Source organism: Panthera onca, chromosome B3 (genome assembly GCF_046562875.1).
Source record: "Panthera onca isolate mPanOnc1 chromosome B3, mPanOnc1 haplotype 2, whole genome shotgun sequence".
Taxonomy (NCBI): domain Eukaryota; kingdom Metazoa; phylum Chordata; class Mammalia; order Carnivora; family Felidae; genus Panthera; species Panthera onca.
In genome coordinates this window covers 113,911,002-113,934,337 of record NC_138344.1, presented here as the reverse complement: position 1 = coordinate 113,934,337, position 23,336 = coordinate 113,911,002, and positions in this window count along the sequence as shown.

Here is a 23,336-nt window from a genome sequence, read left to right as displayed (position 1 = left end):
TCCCTCTCTCTCTGCCCCTCCCCCGTTCATGCTATGTCTCTCTCTGTCCCAAAAATAAAAAAAAAAAAAAAAAAAAAAAAAAGAACTAATAGTCATAGATGTGGAGTCGATTAATGTCCACAGGCCAACCATTGTGACAGGTGGCTTTATATACACAGCCTCAGTTCCCTTCCTTGGTAACTCTTGGAGATCAATGTCCCCAATGTGCAGATAAGGATGCCTCCAAGAGAGAACCTGCCCTCCTCTCCCTGCTCTCTTCTACTTGGGGAATCCGTTCATTTGGCATTCCGCCACCGGTTGACGGTGCATCTCCCAGGACGCCGCTCCAGAATAGGCCATTTCTACAGAGGGATTATTCTGAACTGAAGGCAACTGAGAAGCAAAAGCAGATACAAGAAAGGCTCCTTGTCCTCCTCCTATCTGCCTGAGTGTGAGTGTCCCCTTCTTCCCTCTCTACTAGGAAAGACAGAAGTTAGTCACCAGAGAGAACTCTATATACCCTTATCTTCTGGCACGTGGCACCAAAGAAACCTATATAACAAACCTGGCTGGGACCAGCCCTTGTTTAACATACTTCTCCTCATTTGCCTTCCCACAACTTGCTGCCCTAGAAACTGAAAGCTCTTTTTCTGTGTTTTCTTGCTTCTCTAAATATGTATTGTTCTTCAGTCAAGATGCTGTATAAGGTCAAGTTCTAACCACCTTCTTTTTTTTATGTTTATTTATTTATTTACTGAAAGAGAGAGAGAGAGAGAGAAAGAGAGACAGAGAGAGAATACCAGCAAGAAAAGGCAGAGAGAGGGAGAGAGAATCCCAAGCAGGCACCACACTGTCATCACATTCCCATGTGAGGCTCAATCCCACAAACCTTGAGATCATGACCTGAGCTGAAACCATGAGTTGGACCCTCAAATGACTGAGCCACCCAGGCGCCCCTCCATCCTTCTGAGTTATTCAACTCTGAGTGCTCCCATGTGTATGTGGGAGAACTATGTTAATAAACTTCTGTTTGTTTTCCCCTTGTTGATCTGTCTTTTTTCATCAGAACACCAGCCTTTGTCATTAACTTACATTTACTTGATTTGGTACTTCAAAGAGAAAGTATAACTTGGTATATTAAAAATTAATAAAGATTAAAAATGGTCTCAATTTTCTTTATCTACTTTTTAAAGCATTAAGTGAATTTCTTCTGTGTTGAGGCCTTTTCTCTGAGGTACAACGATCGTTATTTCAGATTTGTGATTTTCACAGAGAAATATGGATTGAATCATTAATCATCCATCTGATTTAAGGAAGATCTACCATTTAAAATAGACAAATACCAGGGTGCCTGGGTGGCTCAGTCGGTTAAGCGTCCGACTTCAGCTCAGGTCATGATCTCATGGTTCTTGGGTTTGAGCCATGCGCCGAGCTCTGTGCTAACAGCTCAGAGCCTGGAGCCTGCTTCGGATTCTGTGTCTCCCTTTCTCCGCCCCTCCCCTGCTCGTGTGCTCTGTCTCTCAAAAATAAATAAACGTTTAAAAAAATAAAAAAATAAAATAGACAAACATCTGAATTATTCCAGAAGATCTATCATTTGTTAACTTTTTTTTTCCAACTTTGTGAAGTATATGTTAATTTTTTTTTTTTTTTTTTTTTTTAAGAATCTGAGTCCAAATACCCATGGAAACAAAACCCAGAAGAAAATTTTTGTTCTAATATTACATTTGCTATTATAGGAGTAGTTCTACATAAAGCGGAAAATACTTCTGAAATCAGTCTTTTGTTAGCCTAATATGCAGAGCCATGAACCTGAGATGGGTAGAGGAAAAAAAAGTTGTTGTTTTTTTTCCCCTCCCCTACACCCCCATGGAAATTAGGCACCTTGATGTTGGTGGGGACTTTTGCATTGTCTGGCAAGGGGCCCAGAGTAAGGGCAGGTAGTATTGTTGAGTTGAAATGCCCCATCCCGCATCTGGAATAATCCCTGGGACAGGCCCCATGGTGGGGGGGAGGGGGTGCGGAGATGAGGCACTGTAACAGGCCACTTGGGAGCCAAGTCCTGGTTGCTGGGGGGCTGCTTTTCACGAAGCCCTCAGAATGCTCTGAAACCAGGACAAACCCCTGCAAGGAAGAGGTCCTGTGAGGTAAGCTGAGCAAGCAGAGCGGCAGGCAAGGCTGGAAAGCAGAGGGGCGGGGAGGAGGGAGGCCAGCTTGTTCACAGTTCAGGCCCCACCACTGCTGCTCCTGGCCACCAGCTTCCAAATAAACCCCTGTTCTTCAGTCCTTGACTCAGGGTCTGTTTTTGAGGGAGAACTCCAACCAAGCCAGTGGCCCTCCCCGGGCCCAGGGTCCCTGCTAGTACACGGTTACCATCTTGCCATCTAGCAAACAAATAGAGCTCTGGTTTGCAGCATTTGCTGATCTCGGTGGCATAAGCACTCCCCCGCCGTGGCTGATTTCCGTCTACTAAGTTGATGGCCCGGACCGCAAGGTGGAGAAGAGGTGCCCGCTGCTGGCTCTCGGGGGCGGGGGGTGGGGGGCGTGAGCCTTCTCTGCACAGCACTGCCCCTGTAACACCTGCCATGCTCTACTGTGTCTGCTCCTGCTCCTTGCCCCCTCTGTGGTGTCCTGTCATCTCAGCACTTGACAGAGCGTCTGCTCGTCCTGGGTACAAATATTTGTTGAGCCCATGGGAATAGCAAAGCCACAATGGTAGTAGAGGTGAGAACTGGTGCCAGGATGTGTGTCCGGGCAGAGGGAAGGGGACCCTTAGGCCTGGGAGAGCCAAAGTCTCTTCTGGCCGAGACTTGAGTGTCCAAGCATAAGCTTTGAACCCAGCAGGCCTGGCAGGGAGCAATTGAACACACAGGGGTCATCAGGAAATGAAGCCCAACTGGGGGGTAAGGGGCACGTGTGGGAGGTGCCAGGTCTTTGGGGTGCAGGTGGCTGCAGCATGGAGGAGGAGAAAGGAGAGGTGTCCTTCGGTCTCTGGGGGACAGCGACCCTGGTTTGATCTGCGATCCCACTGGCTCTTCCCAGCCCCCACGGCTGGAACCCAGACAGGCCTTGCCAGTGGCCCCTTCTGTCACCAGCCGTTTTGAACGTGGAGCCCTGACCTGGCCATCCTACTAGTCAGTCCCAGTCTGACAAGAGAACTTGCAATTAGTGTCTTTCGCCAAACTGCCATCTTTGGGATCTCCTTCAAGCTGCTTTCCCCAGGGCCTGCGGTGGGCAGAGAAGCAGGGAGTAAGCTTGGTCAGTAAAGACCCAGTGGGGCTGGGAAGGCAACAGGAAACCCACAATTAAAGCCTAGGAGGATGGGCGGTGGAGACAGGTCAAGGAGGCCAAGCTCACTGAGCTGTGGCAGAATCAGGTGAGCTGGGAGCCATGAAGCAGGGCTTCTGGAAACTTCTGAGCCTGGAGCTGACTACTAAGGATTGAAACAGAGCAGATGACAATGACCTACCGCTCCTGGAGAATTAACCAGGGCCTGAGGACAGAAATGACAAACTGGCTTTGGCCTTGCCCCTCTCACTTTATCTAGAAGGCAGGAGACTAGGACAACATAATGGGAAGCATAGGGGCCCAGCAAACCTGGGCCCTGAATCCTGTCTCTGCTGCTTACTGCCTTTGTGACCCGGGGAAAGTTATTTCACCTGAGTCTTGCTTCTCCTCTGTGATGGAAGGCTCCTGGGGTTGTGTGCTCCTGCACGCTAACTGACCAACATGTGCCGGCAATATAATTAGGGCTCAATAAATAATACTGGATTTCATTGACTCTAACATTCATCAATTTTTTTCAATTTTATTGAGACATTATTGAATGCCACCAATTGTAAGAGGCATCTTTTGGGGGAGAATCCTTTTACAATGTGTACGTGTATCTTACACACTTTTTAAATTTGTCAGTCATGCCACAATTAAAAAATAAAGTCATATTTATTTATTTATGTTGAGAGTGGGGGAGGGGCCGAGGGAGAGGGAGAGAGAGAATTCCAAGCAGGCTCCGAGCTATCAGCACAGATCCTGACGTGGGGCTTGAACCCATGAGCTGTGAGATCATGACCTGAGCTGAAATCAAGAGTCAGACGCTTAACCCAGGTGCCTCTACAGTCGTTTTCATCTTACGCTCTTCTAAGAAAGAAAACAAAGCTGCCAAATGAACTGACCTGCCGTCAATTGTAGGTTTGAAACACAGACTTCAAAGATAATAAAAAACGAAAAAACTGTGCATCTTAGTGTTGATGAAATGTTGTAGTTCTTTTTTTCTTCTCAGTTGTGGTTTTTATGCTTCTGGACTTTTTTGCCTCTGGAATATTGTAGGGTGCAGTAACCCCTCACCGAGCAACACCCCCCACCCCCGCCCCCGTCCCACCTGCCCCCAGCTGGGCTGAAGAAGTAGTTTCCAGTCCTTTGCCCTCTCATCCATTTGCATATGCTGCTGCCCTCCCACGGCTTGTGCTTGGGGCCTGGGGTCTGTGTGTGGTTTCCGACTGCTGTGAATGTCCGTCTTGACATCTGTTTCAAGGGGCCCGGGAAGTCAAGGTCTGCAGTGGCTAACACTGTCCAGCGTTTTCTGTCCTCCTGGGGCTGTGGATGTTGGCCCACATGGGTCTCCCATCTTTTGGGAGGCTGACAGGCCTGTCTGATTTCTCCCAGCTACTGCATGCAGAAGTTTAGCATACATTGAAACAGGCCACAGGCTTCCTTGAGCCTCAGCCCTGATGGTTTGTGCCCCAGGGCTGATTAACGCATGTGGTGCTCTCTGGGCCCGACTCCGCTCAGAAACATGCCATGATTTGGCTTTCCCTTCAGTTCTGTCCTGATATTTTCTTCTAATACCCAACTCATGACTTGACTTCCCTTTCGCTACACGCTTAAGGTAAGGCTGATGGCTATGAATCAAAACTCTGTTTCCGAAAATTTTTTGTGTTTTCAAGATATCTTGGCTAAATGGTTGGTGGTTTTGCTTTTTGTTTTTGTTTTTTTCCCTGTATGAAAGCTATGTCTGCATTTCAAAACCTATTGGCCAGTTCATGGAGCTCCTCAGTGCATTCTGAAGCCCTAACTGTGGCCCTGGATGCTCAGACGCCTAGAAAAGTGGATTTCTTTGGAAAAAGTACGGTAGCTTTTTAAAAAAAAAATGCTTATTTAATTTTGAGAGATTGAACGTGAGCAGGGGAAGGGCAGAGAGACAGGGGGACAGAGATTCAGAGCAGACTCTGCCCTGAGGATCCAAAGAAGGGTCTGCTGACCTCAGTGAGCCCCACGTGGGGCTCTAACTCATGGACCATGAGATCAGGACCTGAGTTGAAGTCCTGTGCTCGACCAAGTGAGCCACCCAGGTGCTCCAAGCTTTTTTTTTTTTTTTTTTTTTTAATTGAAGCGTGTGAGTGTTGGAATTAGATGGATGCTTCCTGGTGTTTTGCTGTTATTAATGAGGCTGCCGAGGAAACCCCTGAACATTATCTTTGTACCCATGAATGTGGATGTGTCTGTAAGTTTCATTACCAGTAATGGGATTGCTGCATTGATGAGTATGTGCTTTTATAATTCGATAGACTGAAAATTACCTCTCATTTATGTTCCCACCTTAATGTTTGGGAGATCCCATTTGTTTAAAGACGAGTTTAAGATAATCTAATAGGATTAAAGCTGCATAACTAATTTGATATAAGAAGTGCTAGGGATTATCATCAATTAAATGTCAGCGTATTTGTGTGTGTGTGTATACACATACCTAGTCTTTTCATTGCCTAAGGTTTATAAATTGTGTGTCTGGTACTTTAAAAAAAAAAAAAACTACTTGATTGAGGTCTGATTGATAAACAGAAAGCCGTGGATATTTAACGTATACAAATTGATGTGCTTGTATCCGGTACATTTGAAGTCTCTCTGTCCCTGGAAATCATTCAATTAATGTATGTGGGGGCCAAAATATTAGACATCAATGTTGTCACGGCGCTTTTAAAATGAGAAAAATCAAGTCCGGCAGGGAGACTCTTGCCGCAATCTTTCTTTGGGCCAGCAGATGGCGCCTGTGCTCCCCAGTGGCCACCCCGCTTTGAGACTGGACTTTAATATAGTAACCAGATGTTGCCCCGAACATGTAATTTTCAAACCTCCTATCCCACCACAAGGAAAACCTCGGAGGATTTTCTTCTGGGAAGAGCAATTAGCCTAACCTCTTAGGAGGAGAAATTGCATCCCCGAGCTTGACTGGGAAAGTAAAATATCCTCCCTAAGCGGTCTTGGGGGGGGCGTGGAGAGAAACCGCCAAAGGCCTTTGGGATGGAGGGTGTGCCGGGGAGGGCTGGGAACTGCAGGACTGGGGTGAGGGTTCAGGGTGGGTAGTGCCTCGGGTCTGAGGACATCAGTCTCCAACCTGTCAGCCTCTGGGTTTAGGTTGGAGGGTGACGGAGACACTGAGGAGTGGCAGGATTACTTGGGGGTAGGTGAGGAAGGTGCCTCTCATCTGAGTCAGGTGCAGATCTATGGGGACCAGGCCAGCACAGGAGACCTCATTATGCCACCCCCCACGCCACCCCCACCCCCCATCTATCTACAGTGAGCAAATGTCCCTGGGGATGCAACAATACAAGGTGGGTCTGGGCCTGCCTTCACAGAGCCTATAGTTTGGGGTGGGAGCAGAGCAGTCTTTCGTGGGGTCTCCTCCAGGTCAGTGGACCCCAGGTCAGCTGCTTTAGACTCTGGACACCCTGAGTTTGGAGAGAAGATTGCAGGAGTGATCTGAACTGGAGGGGATGGCCTAGAAAGACCCACATAGCAGGCAGAGAGCTAGCTACAAGGGATCAGTGGGGGCGAGTGGGGAGCTTGGAGCTGGCGGTGGGGGGTGGGTGCTTTTTACCACAAGGCTGTTCCATAATTAGAACCAAAGGAAGCATCCACATGGCCAAGATTGTGTGACCTTGGGCGAATACTTAGCCTCTCTATACTTCAGTTTCCTCATCCATAAAATGGGAACAATATTCGTACCAACCCCATAGGGCTACTAAAAGGGTTAAACCTAAAATAATGCTCGTAAAGCACAGAGCACAGTCCTTGGCACCTAATAAGGTCTCAAAAGGTTGTTGTCGCTATCATTTATCATCATCATCATTATCAGTTGTCATCTGCTGGAAGAGGAAGGATGGATGGGAAAAGGTAGGACATGGATGGGCATGGAGAGGACAAGTCATGGCGTGGGGAGGGCAGAGCAAGCTGGAGCGTGAGGAAACAGTGGGAGCAAAGGCTAAGAGGTGGAAATGTCAAGTGACCGACGTAAACAATTTAGTGATGAGTTCGGTGTCTTTCTGTGGATGGGGGTGGGGGGAGAATGGTGCCGTACAATCGTGGAGCAGTCTTCCTGAGGGATTTGGGGCAAGGGTTTTACGCGGAAACAGAGCATGATTGGCTCCGAGGCCGGGGATTCCCTTAAAGGCTAGCAGGCCGTATTTCCCTAGGGTCAGGTAAACGAGCCACTGAGCAAGTGCAGAGTTGGAGGACTGTGATTGGTGTATATCCGGTTTCCTGATAGTGACGCATTTCCTGTTAATTGCAGCCTGACTTGGGTTTAGATCTGTGATGTGGGCCAGGCCACTGGGGTGGCCTCTATTTTGTGGGTCCCGATATATGAATTACCTTTATCAGAAGGTAATATTCTAAGTCCTCGCTACTCAAAGTGGAGCCCGAGGACCAGCAGCGACACCTGGAGCTTGTTAGCAATGCACACTCTTGGGCCCCAGCCCAGGCCTTCTGATTCCGAATGTTCTGCTTAGCAAGCCATGCAGATGATTTGTTTGCATGTTGGCATCTGCGAGGCACCCTCTCAGCCACCACTTGTGGGCGGAACCCGTTTGGTGGGGCAAGTCTCTGGAGAGACAGGTTGGGACCAATCAGTACACTTCCCCCTGAGTACCCCCACATGCAACTTGTTAATTAGGATTCAATATCTGTAGTGGTTTTCTTCCCCCCTCTGAGGTAAAACTTATATACCATGAAATGTACACATTAACTGTCCCTTTGAGTTTTGACAAATGCATCTACTGATGAAACCAGACTCCAATCAAGACATAAAACATTACCAGCAACCAGTGAGTTCCCCCATGCCTCTTCCCAATCAATCCCAGCCCCAGCCCCCAAGAGGCAACTGCCCTTCTGATTTCTTCCACACCACCGATTATTTTGCCAGCTTTAAAATATTTTTTTAAGTTTATTTCTTTGAGAGAGAGAGAAGAGGGAAGGGGCAGAGAGAAAGGGAGAGAGAGAATCCCAAGCAGGCTTCACACTGTTGGCGTGGAGCCCCATGCTGGGCTCGATCTCACAAATCATGAGATCATGATCTGAGCCCAGATCAAGAATCGCACGCTTAATGGAATGAGCCACCCAGGTGCCCCTGTTTTGCTGGCTTTAGAACCACATATAAGTAGAATCACACGGTAGGTCTCCTTGGCAGCCCTTTCTTTCATCAGCATAATGTTGTTGATACATTCATGATGCTGTGTGTGTCTGTGATATGTCCCTTTTCTTTGTGAAATCATATTCTGTTCGGTAGGGGTGCCACAGTCTGTTTGGGGTTATTATGAGTACGGTTGCTAGGAACGTTCCTGTACAAGTCTTTTTGTGAACATATGGCTTCATTTCTCTTGGTTACATACCTAGGAAGTGGAATTGCTAGGTTATAGACGAGGTATATGTTTTGTTTTCAAAGAAACCACTAGACCTTTTCCAGAGTGGTGGTACCACTTTATACCTTTACCAACAATGTGTGAATGTTCCAGTGAACATTCTCGTCAGCATTTGGCTCTGTCAGGCTTTTTGATTTTCACCATTGTGGTGAGCGTAGAAAGGTATCTCACTGTGGTTTTATTTTGCACTTCCTAATGATGACTAATAGTGATGACTAATAATGACTAATGATGTTGACTATCTCCTTTTATATGCTTATTGGCCATTCACATATCTTCTTTTGAAATCTTTTGTCTAAATCTTTTGCCTATTTGAAAATGGGGTTATTTGTCTTTTCATTACTGAGTTATTACTTCTATATCCTGGATACTAGTCCCTTGTCAGATGTGTTTTGCAAATATTTTCTGTGAGTAGATTTTTTACAGGAATCCCAGGTACTGGCTTTGGCCCCAGGTGGGGGTCGTGTGGGTATGGGGCTGGAACTTGAGTGGACCGCTGACTTTGGGGGTACATGTTGTATGGGGCTACGGGCCCCTCCCTCACAGGGCAAGTGTGAAGGGATAATGAGACAACAGCCCAGGTAAAAGTCCTTTGTAAAGTATAACGAGATAAGCAAGGGCTTATCACTGACACTTTATAACCACAACAGAAGGAGGGACCGTTTTGCTGTCTTTTCCCCGGCAGCGCAGTCTCTCTTGGGAGCAGGAGACAGGAGAGAAAAAGCCACCCTTTGGCTGGAAATGGCCTCTCTTGTTAAGATCTGAGTGGTTATAGTGGAGTGCCTAGAACACAGTACAAGTTTGGTGTCACATCTAGGCTCAAATCCACGTTCTGCCAGATACTATCTGTGTGCTCTTGTGCAAGCCCTCATGTCATCAGGAAACTGGAAATAACACCTACCTCAGCCTGGTCGTTGTGAGGATTCAAACAGCTTTTTCCTCTTGGTGTTATTATTATTATTTGCAGAACGTGGTGCGAAGAGGGCTGCAGATGTCGTGCAGTCCTCACAATGACTCTTTGATGTAGGTTGTACCACCTTAATCTTTGGTTTTAGGCAGTTGCTGGTTGCTCCGAAGATGCTCCTGGAGCCTGTGGGAGGCTGCCTTGAAGCTGTGCTCCCTTGAGTCCCGTCTGGGGCGTATAGCTCTATGCGCCTGTGCCACAGGAAGGCACCAGAGGGCGCTCGCGTCCCCACTCTGGGCCCATGCTGAGACAGGGATGGGAGGTCCCCAGCCCCAAACTCAGCTTCCCACCGCCGCCCTGCTCTGTGTTCAGACTGATCTCTGTGGCATTTTCTGGGATGGAGTGTAGTCTCCAGAAGGTCCCTATTTGGGGATATGGGGCTAACTAGCCCAAGGGGCCCTGCACCAGAAGGCCAAGGAGGGCAGTATTGGTCTCTGTCCCCCGAAAGGGTTCCTTGCGGCAGGGGGCTCATGCAAGGCCAGAGGGCACAGGGGAGGGAGCCAGGCTGTTTGAGCAGCTTTCTGTGTGCCCAACCCCCACCCTTCACACCCCCTGTTACCTCCCTGGACCACATGTCCCACACCCCCACATGCACCCATTGGAGGTAGGGATACAACTCATGGCTAGGCAGGGCTGTGCCTGACCAGGCATGACTCTGGGTTGAGGAGTATCTGGCATTTGTTCTACAGAGATTCTTGGGCTCCCACCTGCCTCTTGCTTACTTCAGTCTCCCCCAGAGAGTTGACTGGGGGTGGGGGTGGGGGTGGGGAGTCCCTCTGTGTGCCCCTCAATGCACAGAATTGTCCTTGACTTTCCCTTTGGGTTTCATGGAAGGTGTTGGGAGGTAGGCTCATAGACCCCTAGGGGCCCCTCCCTCCAGCTCTAAGATACACAGCCTCTCATTAGAGCAACAGCCTTATCCTCGCCCCCTTTCTCACACATTATCTTTATTCCTGGCTCCATCTAGCCTCCCCCACCCCCAGTCCAGAGCCCAAGTGGGGCCTTACCCCAGAAGGAGGGGCCCTCGGCTCTCCTTGGCCATGGCAGTGAGCCACTTCCATGCCAGCTTGAACCCACCCCCTTAGGCAAACAGGCCAGGGCACTGACCCCAGGCCCAGCGGCCAGTGGACAGGGTGGCTATCCCGGCCAGGCCTACCTGCCTGTGCAGGGCAGCGGTGAGGGCCTCTCGGCCACCCACCCCCACCTACACCTCAGGCAGGGCCAATGGGTCTCTTGCTCCTCTTTTCCTCCCAGAAGGGGTGGGCAGGTCGATACCTGGCCCAGGGTCCTCTTAAGCAATTGAGCTCTCAGTGGCCCGTTGATGATTGACCAGGCCAGCCGGATACTTGGTCATCGAATGTGCATGTGTCTGGCAGGCAGAGGCCCTGGGGCCTCCAGAGCCCCTTGTTCTGGAGACTTGCTGTCTAGGGAGGGAGACCTGGGGGGTATTCACGGTGAGCCAGCCCGCCACTGGGCCACCCAGTTTCTCAGAAGCCACATTCCTTCCTCTCTCCCAGAGGCCATGTGACAGCAGCAACTGCTTTTCCCTCTGGCTGAGGGCTGAGCCGTTAACCATCCAGCTGCTGGTTTACTAGTTTACTCTCCACTTCTGATGCATTGGTCCCCTCCCTCCCTCACCCACTCATTCACCTGCCCACTTGCTCACCCACTGGGGGCTGTGGGACAAGTAGACCCACTTCTCCACTTACTCATCCCCATGCCTGTCCACTTGCTTATTCACTCCCTCCCTCATCCGGTGAATGAACACCTCAGGTGCCAGGCCAGTGCCGGGAACAGCCAGCAAGGAAGTGCTAAGTGGTCAAGGGCAGGGCCTTCGGGGCCAGAGGGACCAGATGTGAATCCTGATTGTATTGTTTCCTAGACGCGTGACTACGGGCACATTCTCAACATTTTTTTTTTTTTTTTTTTACACTCTCAAACTTCTTTTCTTTTTTAAAAAAATTATATATAGAGAGAGCACATGCATGAGTGGAGGAGAGGGGCAAAAGGAGAGAGAGAGAGAAAGAGAGAGAAAGAGAATCTTAAGTAGGCTCCATGCTCAGCAGAGAGCTGGAGGTGGAGCTCGATCCCACGATCCTGGAATCATGACTTGAGCTGAAATCGAGAGCCGGATGCTCACCCGACTGAGCCATCCAGGTGCCCATACACTCTCAAATTTCTGAGTGCCAGTCTTCTCATATAGAAAACAGAGACCCCATGCACCTTCCTCCTCCCAGAGTGGATGTAAAGACTGGCTTCAGGATGAATTAAAGTGCTTGAACCAGAGGCCAGGAAATGGGGCTGTGGTTACTGGGCCTCTCGGTGGCCATGTCTGGCTCTGGGGACTGCACTTGGCCTATTTCCCCATGGCTACCCCATCTCATCCCTGCCTTTCAGTCAGGCTATGCTCCTTGGGCAGGTGGCCCCCACGCCCAGCCTTGACATGGAAGGCGATAATCACTGCCTTCCCACGCACCCCTTCGCTCTGCCTTCTTGCCTGAGGGGCACTCTGGGGTTGCATCAGGTCAGCCAAGACACCTGGAAGATCTAGCTCCCTCCTTCCCTTTTTGCTGCCAAGTTCGCCATGACAGCTGTGGGGTGGGGACGGACCTAGAGCATCTGATCGCTCGAGGGGGTCATTTCAACTCCCGTCTGAGGCCCATACCTGGCCAGGACTCAGCCCCAACCCCAATCCCTTCCGCAGGCTTGGTGTGGACTGTTCCCTTCTGCTGCTCTGGGGGCTCCTTGGGGGCAGAAGGTGCTTTCTGGCTGCAGAAAAACTGGCTGAACTGGAAGGGTTAGCTGGGGCGGGGAGAGGGGAGAGGGACAGGAGCAGGGTTGAAGTGGCCTCTGTCTGAGGGATTTCTTCCCCTCCTCCACCCCACCCCCACCCCCACCCCCACCCTCAGGCAGCCTGGCCAGGAGGCTGCAAGTATATGGGGGCGTGTGTTGTGCTAGCCTTGGCTGGGGAAAGCCAGTAGAACTGTGGGTGTGGACTCTGGAGTAGGTCAGACCAGAATGCAAATCCTCCTCCAGTCCTCTGACATCGAGCAAAGCACTGGTAAAAAATCTCAGGGGTTTAAGACATGTGCTGCGCGTGAAGTGCTGAGCATGAGCCTGGCACCTGGGAGGTGCTCTGTCATCAGGGGACGCCACAGGGGGCAGTGGCAGCATACCTGCTTGGATGTCCCCTGGCCATTTGGCTCAGCCCAGCACCCCTATGACTGCCTCCTGGAGCCTGTGATGGGCTCAGCCCGTCCTCACTGGCACCTTTAGGGGAGCTTTCCTTGCTGGGAAAAGCCTTCTGCATCCTGAATGGGGGTGCCGGTGGGGGGTGGGGGGTTAAGGAGCCCCAGCCCACAGGCCCGTGTTTTCAGGCTAATTTACTGAATGGACCTGCCTTGGGGGATCGATTCCAGTCTAAAGATGGGCTCAGCTGCGGGATCCACGCAAACACACATGCACCCACATTTCAGCTGCAGCTGCCCACGTGGTTGGGGCCTGGCCTCTGGACTCCTCACCCCCGGCCATGGGGTCATTCCTAGTTTGCTTAGTTGGATTAGTTCACTCACTTTTAAGCTTCCAAAGGACAGGGGCTATTTTTTCTTTAAACTTCTGCATCCTCGTTGCCCAGCAGTGTGACTGGCACTGACTGAATGGAATGAATGGCCACTAGGCAGGGTCAGAACAGGGTCAAGGGGGAGGGAGTACCATTTCTTGCTTGGGTGTCGAGTGAGCCAAGGTGGGCATCCCAGGCGGGTGTTCTAGACTCCTGTGTGCTGCCTGCCTTGTGCCCTCTGTGCTGAAGCGGGGGACTCTGGCAGAACCAGCCTGTGTGCAGCCTTCTTGAGTGAGGTCAGGGATTTCTTAGGCCCTGTTCCTTGGTCTTAGCACCTGCTTTCGATTTGGGGGCTGGCACCCTCTTCAGAAAGGGGCTGCTTTAAAGGCCTGGCATAGATAAAGTGCTTAATACACGCTCGTGCATTGAGGTACCCGCAGCTCTGCCCGGGGAGCGGGCTGGGGAAAATGCTCATGACGTGGCCTGCCCACCAGGCTAGCCCCAGGGCTGAGTCACCACCCAGCCTCATGACCCAGTTGAGAGGGAGGGCTTGAACCCCATGAGTGCCCTCGCCTGTGGTTGGCCAGGAGCTGGAATTTCCCCTGAGGAGGTGGCCTCTTCAGCCATGCTCTGGCCTTGCCTGGAGCAGGGTGACTGGGAGGCCACCTTGCCCACGCCTGTGAGCCTGTACTGAGAAGAGGCCAGGTCACAATGGGGGGAGCCAGCATGTGCCAGCAGCAGCCCTCCTCTTGGGACAGTAGTGCCCAGGTGCCAGCCCTCTGGGGAGCAGGCCTGCTCGAATGCATGTTTCCACAGAGGGGACTCGGGCTGCTATCAAATCCCAGTCAGCCACAGATGGGCTGTGACCTTTGGGTGTTGATTATTTGCCCTGAGTCTGTTTCCTCATCTGTAAAATGGAGGTGCTTACATACAATGGAGCATTATTCAGCCATAAAAAGAAGCGGAATCCCAGCCCATGCCTGAGTGTGGATGAACCCTGAAAACACGCTAAATGAAAGAAGCCGGGCCCCAAAGGTCTGGATATATAGAGTATCAGAAGAGGCAAATCCAGAGAGACAGAAAGTAGACTGGCAGTTTCCGGGGGCTGGGGGGCAGGGGGCAGGGGGAGCAGCTGCTTAATGGATAGGAGTCTCCTTTTGGGGTGAAGATGATTCACAACCAGATAGGGGTCCGGGCCGCACAACTTCGCGCACATGCTAAATGCCCCCGAATCGTTCACTTTAAAAAGGTTCATTTTCTGTCACGGAAGTGTCACCTCAACAAAGATGATGGGGTTGCTACTGCCCCAGTAGGTGGCTGGGAGGATCCAGAGAGAAGGTGCGTGTGAGGCGCTGGCTGGAGGAGATGAGGGCAGGTGGCTGAGGCTGGCATAGCCCCTCTTCCAGGGGAAAGAGGGGACTTCGGTGGCCACTTCAGCAGCTGTGGTTGCGGTTCCCGAGCTGCCGAGTCAGGCTCCAGCCTCCGATTTGCCGGACAGCTTTGGGCTGACCCTTCAACCCCGGTGCGTTTCTTAATCTGCTCATACCTGCTTCTACCCGCCTTGGAGAGTGTATGTGACCGCTGCGTTCGGCATGTCACCCTCGTCACATCCCTGTGTCCCATCTCTCGTCATCTTCACGGTGCACACCGTTGCCGGGCAGTGTATCAGGAATCTCCCGGTTCTTGTGTTTCTTATGTGTCTTCCATATAGAATGTGAGTTCCACAGGAAGAGATCCTTGATCTCTTTGGCTCACAACTGTATTTCCAGCGCCCATTGCCTGGCACATAGCAAGTGCTTGATAACTGTCTGTTGATTGAACAAATACACGACTCCTCATTCTTTACACAGTGGGTGCCAGGTGCTGCCTGTACTAAGTGTTGTCGGTGAATAGCTGTGAGGTCCAGGCTATCCTTATGCCCACTTTGCAGATGAGGAAGCTGAGGCTCGGGGACACGATGTAGCTACTGTGGAGGTGGAATCTCCACCCAGCAGCCTGGCATCCGAGTCCCCGCTGTGACCCACCCTACCCTAGGCTGTCCGCCTCCTGCCCTCTGAGCTCCTGGTCTAGAAGGCAGCCTGGAACCTGGAGCATTCTGCCCCCTCAGCCAACTGGCACCTCCCACTCCCAGGACCTGGGCGGCCCCACACCCACCAGCTGGGAGCCTTTTTCTCAGGCTCACAACCACCTCAGCCCAGCTACCTTCCCTGAGAATCTCTGTCATAAAGAAGGCGAGGCCCTGATCTGGCCTGTCTCTCCACCCCCGGGCCTACCTCACCCAAGGGAACCTGGGTTATAAATATGGGGGTCACGCCTTGCATTTGTATTAAGCACCTTTCATCTGGGGAGCTCCTGGCTGTGGGGAGGCTAATTAGCTGCTCTCTGGGAAGAGTGAGTAAGAGCTGACGTCCCAACACCGGCATTGGCTAACTAGACCCGAGGCTGGCCCTCCTGGGGAGAAGTGGGTGTGCTGTCTTGTCCGGCCGCTCACCTCTCTGAAAGGGTCCCTTTTCTCTGGCTAAAAAACGAAGGCCACCATTTATTGAGTGCTTACCGGTTCCCAGGGCTCACTAAGCTCCTTCTACTGAAGGTACCCACTTGTACAAAGCACTGGGGGCCGCTGTGAAATGGTAACAGTAAGGCTCCCATGATCAAACCTCACTCCCTGCGGCACCTCGTGTAATGGATGAGAAGCCCTTAGCGCAGGACTTTGCATGGAATAGGCACTTGGCAAATGGTAGTTAGTACTCTATCTTCAGAATGACCCCATGTGCGGTAGGTACTGTCCTGTCCTCATTTCTCAGATGAGGAAGCTGAGGCTCAGAGAGGTTAGGCCACTTGCTGGAGATCACACAGTGAGTTGGGGGCAGGGCGAGTATTTGAGCTGGATTCGTTTGACTAAAGCTGCATGTATTTTTTCAGGTGTTCTTTCCTCCCTCCCCTTGAGGCTATTAATCCAAAGGCCTTCCTTCGCATAGTTGTAGGGTCACTGAGCAGGGGTTTCTATTCATCCATCCCTCTGACAGTGTGCTGGCAGGCTGGGCTTCGACCAAGACACCTCGGGGATCATCTAATGATGAGCAAACCAGGGAGGGCAGTGACTGTGCAAGCTCAGTATCTACCTTTTCTCCTCCTCTTCTCTGAATGTTGACCCTTCTGAAGAGGCAGGTCTCTGGGACCAGTTGTGCTGATCTGGGGGGGGGTGGTGCTGTGACCCTCTGCCTGCCCCCCCAGCTCTGCCCCTCCAGTCTCTGCCCCTCCACAGCTTCTCCCTGCTCTGCCTGCAGCCACACCCCTCATCCTTTCCTCCCCAGATCTCTCCCCTCCTCCTTCTGGCCTCAGTTTAAGGTTTCCTCAGGGCTGTCTTCTCCAATAGCCCATCCCAAATGGAAACCAATCCCCCTCACCAAAAAAAAAAAGAAAAAAGATGGGGCGCCTGGGTGGCGCAGTCGGTTGGGCATCTGACTTCAGCCAGGTCACGATCTCACGGTCCGTGAGTTCGAGCCCCGCGTCAGGCTCTGGGCTGATGGCTCAGAGCCTGGAGCCTGTTTCGGATTCTGTGTCTCCCTCTCTCTCTGCCCCTCCCCTGCTCATGCTCTGTCTCTCTCCCTCAAAAATAAATAAACATTAAAAAAAAAACTAAAAAAAAAAAAAAAGAAAAAAGAAAAAAGAAACCAGTTTCCCATGTATATATGTTCTTCGAATGCTTTATTTTCTTCCTTCATGGGAATTTGAAAACTTTTCTCAAATGGAATCTTATATCTGTTTATGAAATTATTTGTTTAAAAAAGTCTATCTCCTTTGTCAGAGTAAGCCACACAAGGGTGGGAACTTGGTCATGGTCACTTCTTGTCCTCAGTGCCCAGCAGGTGCATTATATATTCAATGAGTGATGCCAGAATCCCCAGGAAAGGATGGGCAAACTGAGCTAGTTGGTCTGTAAATGTGGCCCCAGGACCAGTGGCAGCAGCAACCCCTGGGAACTTGTTAGAAATGCAAATTCTTTGACCCTGGGTGTGGGACCCAGAAACACGGGTTTGACCCAAGTGGGGGGGCGGGGGGGGGGGGTTCCTGGTGCATACTTAAGTTTGAGAACCACTGGAGCAAGCAAGTCCCCTGCTTTTCCATCAGTGTGCAGTGGCAAGGGGCAGCTTGGGCCACCTGTAAGAAGAACCGCGGGTGAGCAAGGCCACGTGTTCAAACGTAGCAGAGGGGCAGCCCTTCTTTAAGGAGATAAGCCCGGAGAGGGGATCCACGCCGGCCCCCGCGCGCTGTTTGGCCGGCTGGCCACTGGAGGGCAGTGCGACCACGTTCATGGCGCCCCTGCGAAGGCGGCCGGCAGGAGCGGGAGCAGCCCTCGGAGGCCGGCCGGAGACCAGCTGGGGGTGGCTGCAGCCCGGGGCGAGGAAATGCTGGGATAGCCGGTCCAGGCAGCGGCCTCGGCCCTTCGTCCTCAGGCTCCCGGTCCCCCGCGTTCCTAGGGGCCGAAGGGCACAGCCACGCGCAGCCCTGGCCCTTGTCTCCCCGACGACGGACCTCCCTGCCTCGCCGTCCAAGGCCGGCCTGGAGGCGAGTCTGGCTCGCCTTGGGCCTGGAAGGTTCTGCGGGACTGCAGGACACGCAGGGGAGGAGATACCGTCAGGCCGCCTGGGGCATAGCGCCAGAGAGGGCGGCGGGACCTTGACAGCCTCCCCAAGGCAAAGGGCAGCCTCCCTCGTGACCCCTCCGAAGTGCAAAACAAGTCGGCCATCTTGGCGGCCGCTTAACCCCCTCATGGCCGGGGGGCGGCGGACTCAGGGCCCCGGAGACCCGGTCGCCGCGGGAAGGAAAATTCTAAGAACTTCAGGAAAACCTGACGCCCTGGCATCTTCCCCAGGGATGTTTGGAAATCCCATCCCACTAGCCTTTCCAAAAGCCAGAGCTTTTGTAAGTGAATTGGATTCTTTGCAGGGCACCCTCTTTCTTCTTGCCCCGTGTTGAAAGAGCATGAAGTCAGAGGCAGTAAAGTGGCTCCTACTGGTCAGCAGGTGTTGGTCTGGCAACCCAGAGTCAGGATCTGAGAGGAGTGTGTATCCAAGTGTGGTATCCTGTTGCTCACAGCATGAAGTGCCACTCCTTCCCAGATCACACGGGTGTCCAAGCCAAGGGTCAAGGACTGGCAGCCTGGGGCTGAATCTGAGTGGCAGTTTCCTTTCAGCCCCTCTCCACCCTGGGGACTTTCAGTGCCATTCTGAATGCCACTTGAGGAGCCACAGCCCCTACAGGCCACACCACTCCAGTTCTTATATCGGACCTGGTTCACACGTTGATATTGTCTGTCATTTGGTACTTGTCAGCATTTAGAATATTCCTTGTAATATTGTCAGCCCCGCAAGGTCAAGCTTAAATATCAGCTCCACCAAGAAGCCTTCCTCAGTTTTCCTCCCTCTGTTGCCAGCAGAATGTGGCCCTCCCCTCCTCTGCCCACCTATGGTACCATTCATTAGCCTTTGCCACCAGGACTCCCCTGTTCCCCCCACCCCCTGCATCTTCCGCCACTGAACTGTGGGCACCAGGACAGGAGGGACCATGTAGTAGTTGGTAGTGGTCTTTGTGTCCCCTGTGGCACCTCACACACCAACAGGAAAGGGTTGTTGCAAGAGAATCCCTGAAATTATTGAATGGGTTTTGATGTTGGAAACAAAGTTCCCAAGCGTTTTGAACCTTGGGCGAAGGAACGTGGAATGGTGTTTTCTTAAGCCCTGTAATGGAATCCTTTTGTGTTTTTAATTGCTTTAAGTTATTTTTAGTGGAAATGTCAGGGTGCCATAGGAACAAACACCATGGGTCTAAGCTTGATCAAGAAGACGAACTACTGAGCCCTGTGATGTTGCTTCCTCTGTGTGGCCTTGGGGTGGGAGCCTGGGACAAGGTTGCCAGGCTGCAGGTCAGGCCCCAGGGGCCAGCCAAGAAAGGTCTATGCTGGACTTGAGGTCATGATTTCAGGCTGAGATCTCCAGAGAAGGTAGAAAAGAAAGTCTTAGAGGAAGCTGAAGCCAAAAGAAGACTCCTTTTTCCTTCCAGAAGAATAAGCCTGTTACTTCATGAAGGACTCCAGAAAACCCCTTTCATGCCCCACCCACAGACGATTTGCTGAACGCTCATTAAGGGGAAAACAAAGAGGTGGTTTTGTTTATTTATTTAAGGGGAAAAATGAATGAGCTGTGACAAAACAATCTGAAACCAGGCCCCTCCGAGACCTGGGCTTTCACTTCCTTGATGGGAAGTAAAACAGAGAATCGAATCCCCCTCCAAATAAAAGTGAAGTTAATAATCAGACAGCTAGAGCCCTGGCCACATCCTGTGTCAGCTCCCTCCCTCCCTTGGCTCACTGTTTATAGCTGCAAAGCCTCCCTCCCAAAGCCCAGCGTCGGTTTAACTCTTTCCTTCCCATCCCAGAGAAGCCCAACCCTTGGGTGCAGGCCTGGCCTCGGCCAGACTGGCTCTCCCCGGGCCTGTCCCCCACCCCCCTCCGTGGGCCTGTCCCCCACTGGGCAATCAGCCTGCCTCGAGGCCTCTGGCTGATGAGTTTAATACGCCCTGCTTTCCAACTGAGTGATGTTTTCTGTGTGTCCGACACAAAAACCAAAGTGGCCACAGGAGGGCTGCACCCAGTCAGTATCCCTTTCCGTCTCCACCCATCCAGGGAAACACTAGGTAACATTTCTACTCCAGACTCAGGGCCTCTGCCCCATGCAGCCTGCATAGCCTGGTAGTCTCCGGGAGCTGCATTCTGATGGAAAAAAGCACAGCTCTTTGGGGTTTCTGATTTCCGTGGAGAAGGGTACTCTGTGCATGTCCTTGAGCCACTTTCTATGAAGATCTTAGGCCTCCTTCCACTACCTTCCCACCTTGTAGCACAGGTATTTCTTCCAGGAAACGAGGGGTTGTTGGTTGTGTGTCCCACTGGGCTGAGGAGGAACCCTTGCTAATATTTACTGAGGGCTTCTTCTGTCCAGCCATCACTGTAAGCCCCAGCTCTGCCCTATAGAGCCATCTGTTATCCTCATTTTACAGAGAAGACTGAGGCCCAGAGGGCTGAGTACCTTGTGCTTTTTGGTACAGGCGGGGGAAATAGCAGAGCTGGGCTTCAGGCTCAGGTCTTGTGGCTCCAAAGGCTGTGCTCTTAGCCTCTACACTCAAGGTCTCACGACAGAGAGTGCTCTCTTCTCTGGAACCAGGGGACTTTCAGAGAGCTTAGAATAACCCCATGGATGCATTTCATAGTTCCCAGAGCCCAAGGACTTTTTGAGAGTGTTAAAATTTTGTGTAGGGCACCCTCCCTCCCTCCGTTCTGTTTCTTCCTAGGGTAGAAGGTGCAAAGAGCACGCAGCCGCGTTGGGTGGACGGTGGTGTTAAGGAGAGACTAGGGCACGGAGCAGGTTGGGATGGGGCAAATACTTTCATCGCTTGGCTGGAGGTTGTAGAGCCAGAATCTCAAGGCTTGGGGTGGCTGCTTTCTCAGTGACAGGACTACCTTCTGCTGTGTCCCCTGTCCCGTCCAGTCCTGTAGCCCTCGCCTAAAGTCACAAACACCCACTCCTGGCTGGTACCTGTCTCTAGAAAGCCACTTATCAGTTGCCTGGGGACAAGTGGCAAAGACTTTCGAATTGGCTCTGTGGGCCACCTGCCTCTCCTGGGATCCCTTCCTCTGGACACCATGGCTACTTAGATTCATTCTTGGAAGGGTGTCGGTGGTCCAGTCACCTTGACCAACCACTTGGCACGTCCCTCTGACCTGGGAGGGTGTGTTCTGCTGCCCTTTGGGGTCTGGAGGCCTCCATGCTGCTTGCCTATAACAAGCTGGGAAGGTTCCAGAAGCTCCCTGTAGCGGGGAGCTGGTGAGCACAGGATCTGCTGTCCATCTGTACCCTGAGCTACCTGCCTCTGTGATTGGGAAGGAGATGATCGGCTGTATACCTGCCTGCTTAGGATGCGTTTTGCCATTCAAAGGCACGGCCTGGAGTGGGGAGTGCCCTATTCCTCATTTTCCAACTCATTCTTCAACCAGAAAGCGGTGAGGGCTCCATCCCAAGTGGCCTGTTCTTCCCAGAGCAGGGGTGGCCCCTCGGGGAACGGAGAGGACAGCAGGGGCTTCTGTGATACCCAGTAGGATTCTTGGCCCAAAGAGGGCTCAGAGTAGGAATGCTTTGACTTTTATTTAATTCAGATGTTGAAGTGAAGCCTCTGCAGTTGCAACAGAACCCCTAAGGTGGTCGTGAGAGGCTAGAGGCTGGCATTTGTCGAAGACCCCTCAAATCAGACCCATCGTTTATCACTTAGGCACTTCACGCTCATTAATCTCATTTCGCCTCACACTCTAGCAAGCGGGGCATGCGTGACTCTCCCCATTTTCCATTCGAGGTTGGAGAGGTTGCCCACTCTTCGATAATAGCTCTCTACTGGCCAAAAAAAAAAAAAATTCATTGTGCTTTAAAACACATTGAAACCAACTGAAAGATAATTTTCACTGAGTTTAAAAGCAGTGCAAAATGAACACCAGCCTCTTCGAATGTTTCTTCCCAGCCTGGGAGGCCCTGAGGGACGGGACACCACTCTTGATTCTTGTGTGTGTGTGTTGGGGGGGGGTGGGTGGAGGGTTTGGGGCGCTTTTCTGCCCCATGGATGCTGGTCTCCCTGCCTGTTCTCTAGTCCTCCCCACTCCTGGCAGGTCTCCCACAGGCTCATCTCATGTCCAACAGCACATGTCCTCAGGAAGTAGATATCATGTTACAAGACCCAATAAGACAAGAATCCCCGAGTTAAGGTTTTTTTCAGCTTTTATGAACTGGAGACCTTTTATTATGGAAAATTTCAAACATACATGGGAAGAGACAGAGTAGTATGATGAATCCCCATGTACCCACCACCACCATCACCAACTCTTGGCTAAGCTTGTCCATTTATACCACCGTCTGCCTCTCCACCTCCCATATAATATTGAAGTAAATGCTATATATCAGAGCATAGCATTTTACCTGCCAGTATTTCAGTATGTATCTCTAAATAAAAGGGCCTCATTAAACTTAGCCGTATTGTCTTTATCTCACCTAGAAATTAGCAATAGTCCTTAAATGTTAACAAGTTTCCATTTCGTGTTCACATTTCCAGCACATTTCTGAACTCTTTGCCTTTCCACTTAAAGAAAGAAAACTGGCCCTGAAATAAGAATGTCTCAGCATTTGGTCATATCCTCACAGTCTGGCTCCTGAAAGGGCAGATTTCTGAATTTGGGCAGAAATGCCTGGTCATGAAGTCTCTGAGGCCAGTGATCCCTTAGTAACCTTGCTCCCCCTACAGCCCTGGGCTTGGCTGGTGCTGTGCACCTAGTGGGAGCTAGTGCTGGGTTTCGTGTAAGGGTGAACCCATGTAAGGGTGGGGATGCAAGGACTTGAGCTAACGCAGCAGGACTGGAGTGCAGCCCCCACGCTCTGAGTGGCTGTCCTTGGCTCTCCATGCAGTGCTCCACCCGCCAGCTGCCTGAGCTTCCTCTGGGACCCTCTTCTCTCTCTTGCTTGGGATACTTGACTGTGTTCCAGTGACTCCGTGGAACCCCACTTGGTGGGGCCTCCAGCCTTCTCCTTAGTCTTGCCAATTCGCTGCTTAACATACAGCAACAGTTGACTGGAGGGGGGGGGGGTTGCTGGGAGGGAGGGGGGCTGCTCACATGTGCCAAGCGCCTCGCTCATCTGTCCTCACAGCAGCAGCCCCGGGAGATCAGGATTGCTGTCATTGCCATTTCATAGTGGGGGAGACTAAAGGAGGCAGGTAAGTGCCTTGCTCGCCTAGGAAGTGGCAGTGAGGGGTTTGAATGGGGTCGGCCCGCACACTGGGCACTCTTTGCTGCAACATCGGTTCCCAAATGTTGAGACTCATCTGGCAAACTGCTAGGCAGCTTGGCCTAGGACCAGGCACTTACCCTTTTGAGGACAAATCTCAACAAGTTAGGATCTGCAATCACCATGCGCTTTCCCCTGCAATGTTCACATCTTCCAGAACAGATATAGCATGACTTATTATTATACACACCCTTATTAGGAGATTAGCTCAGTTGAATGGAATAAATTTTAGGTCATTCAGCCTCTAATTTCCTGGTTTGTCTTTT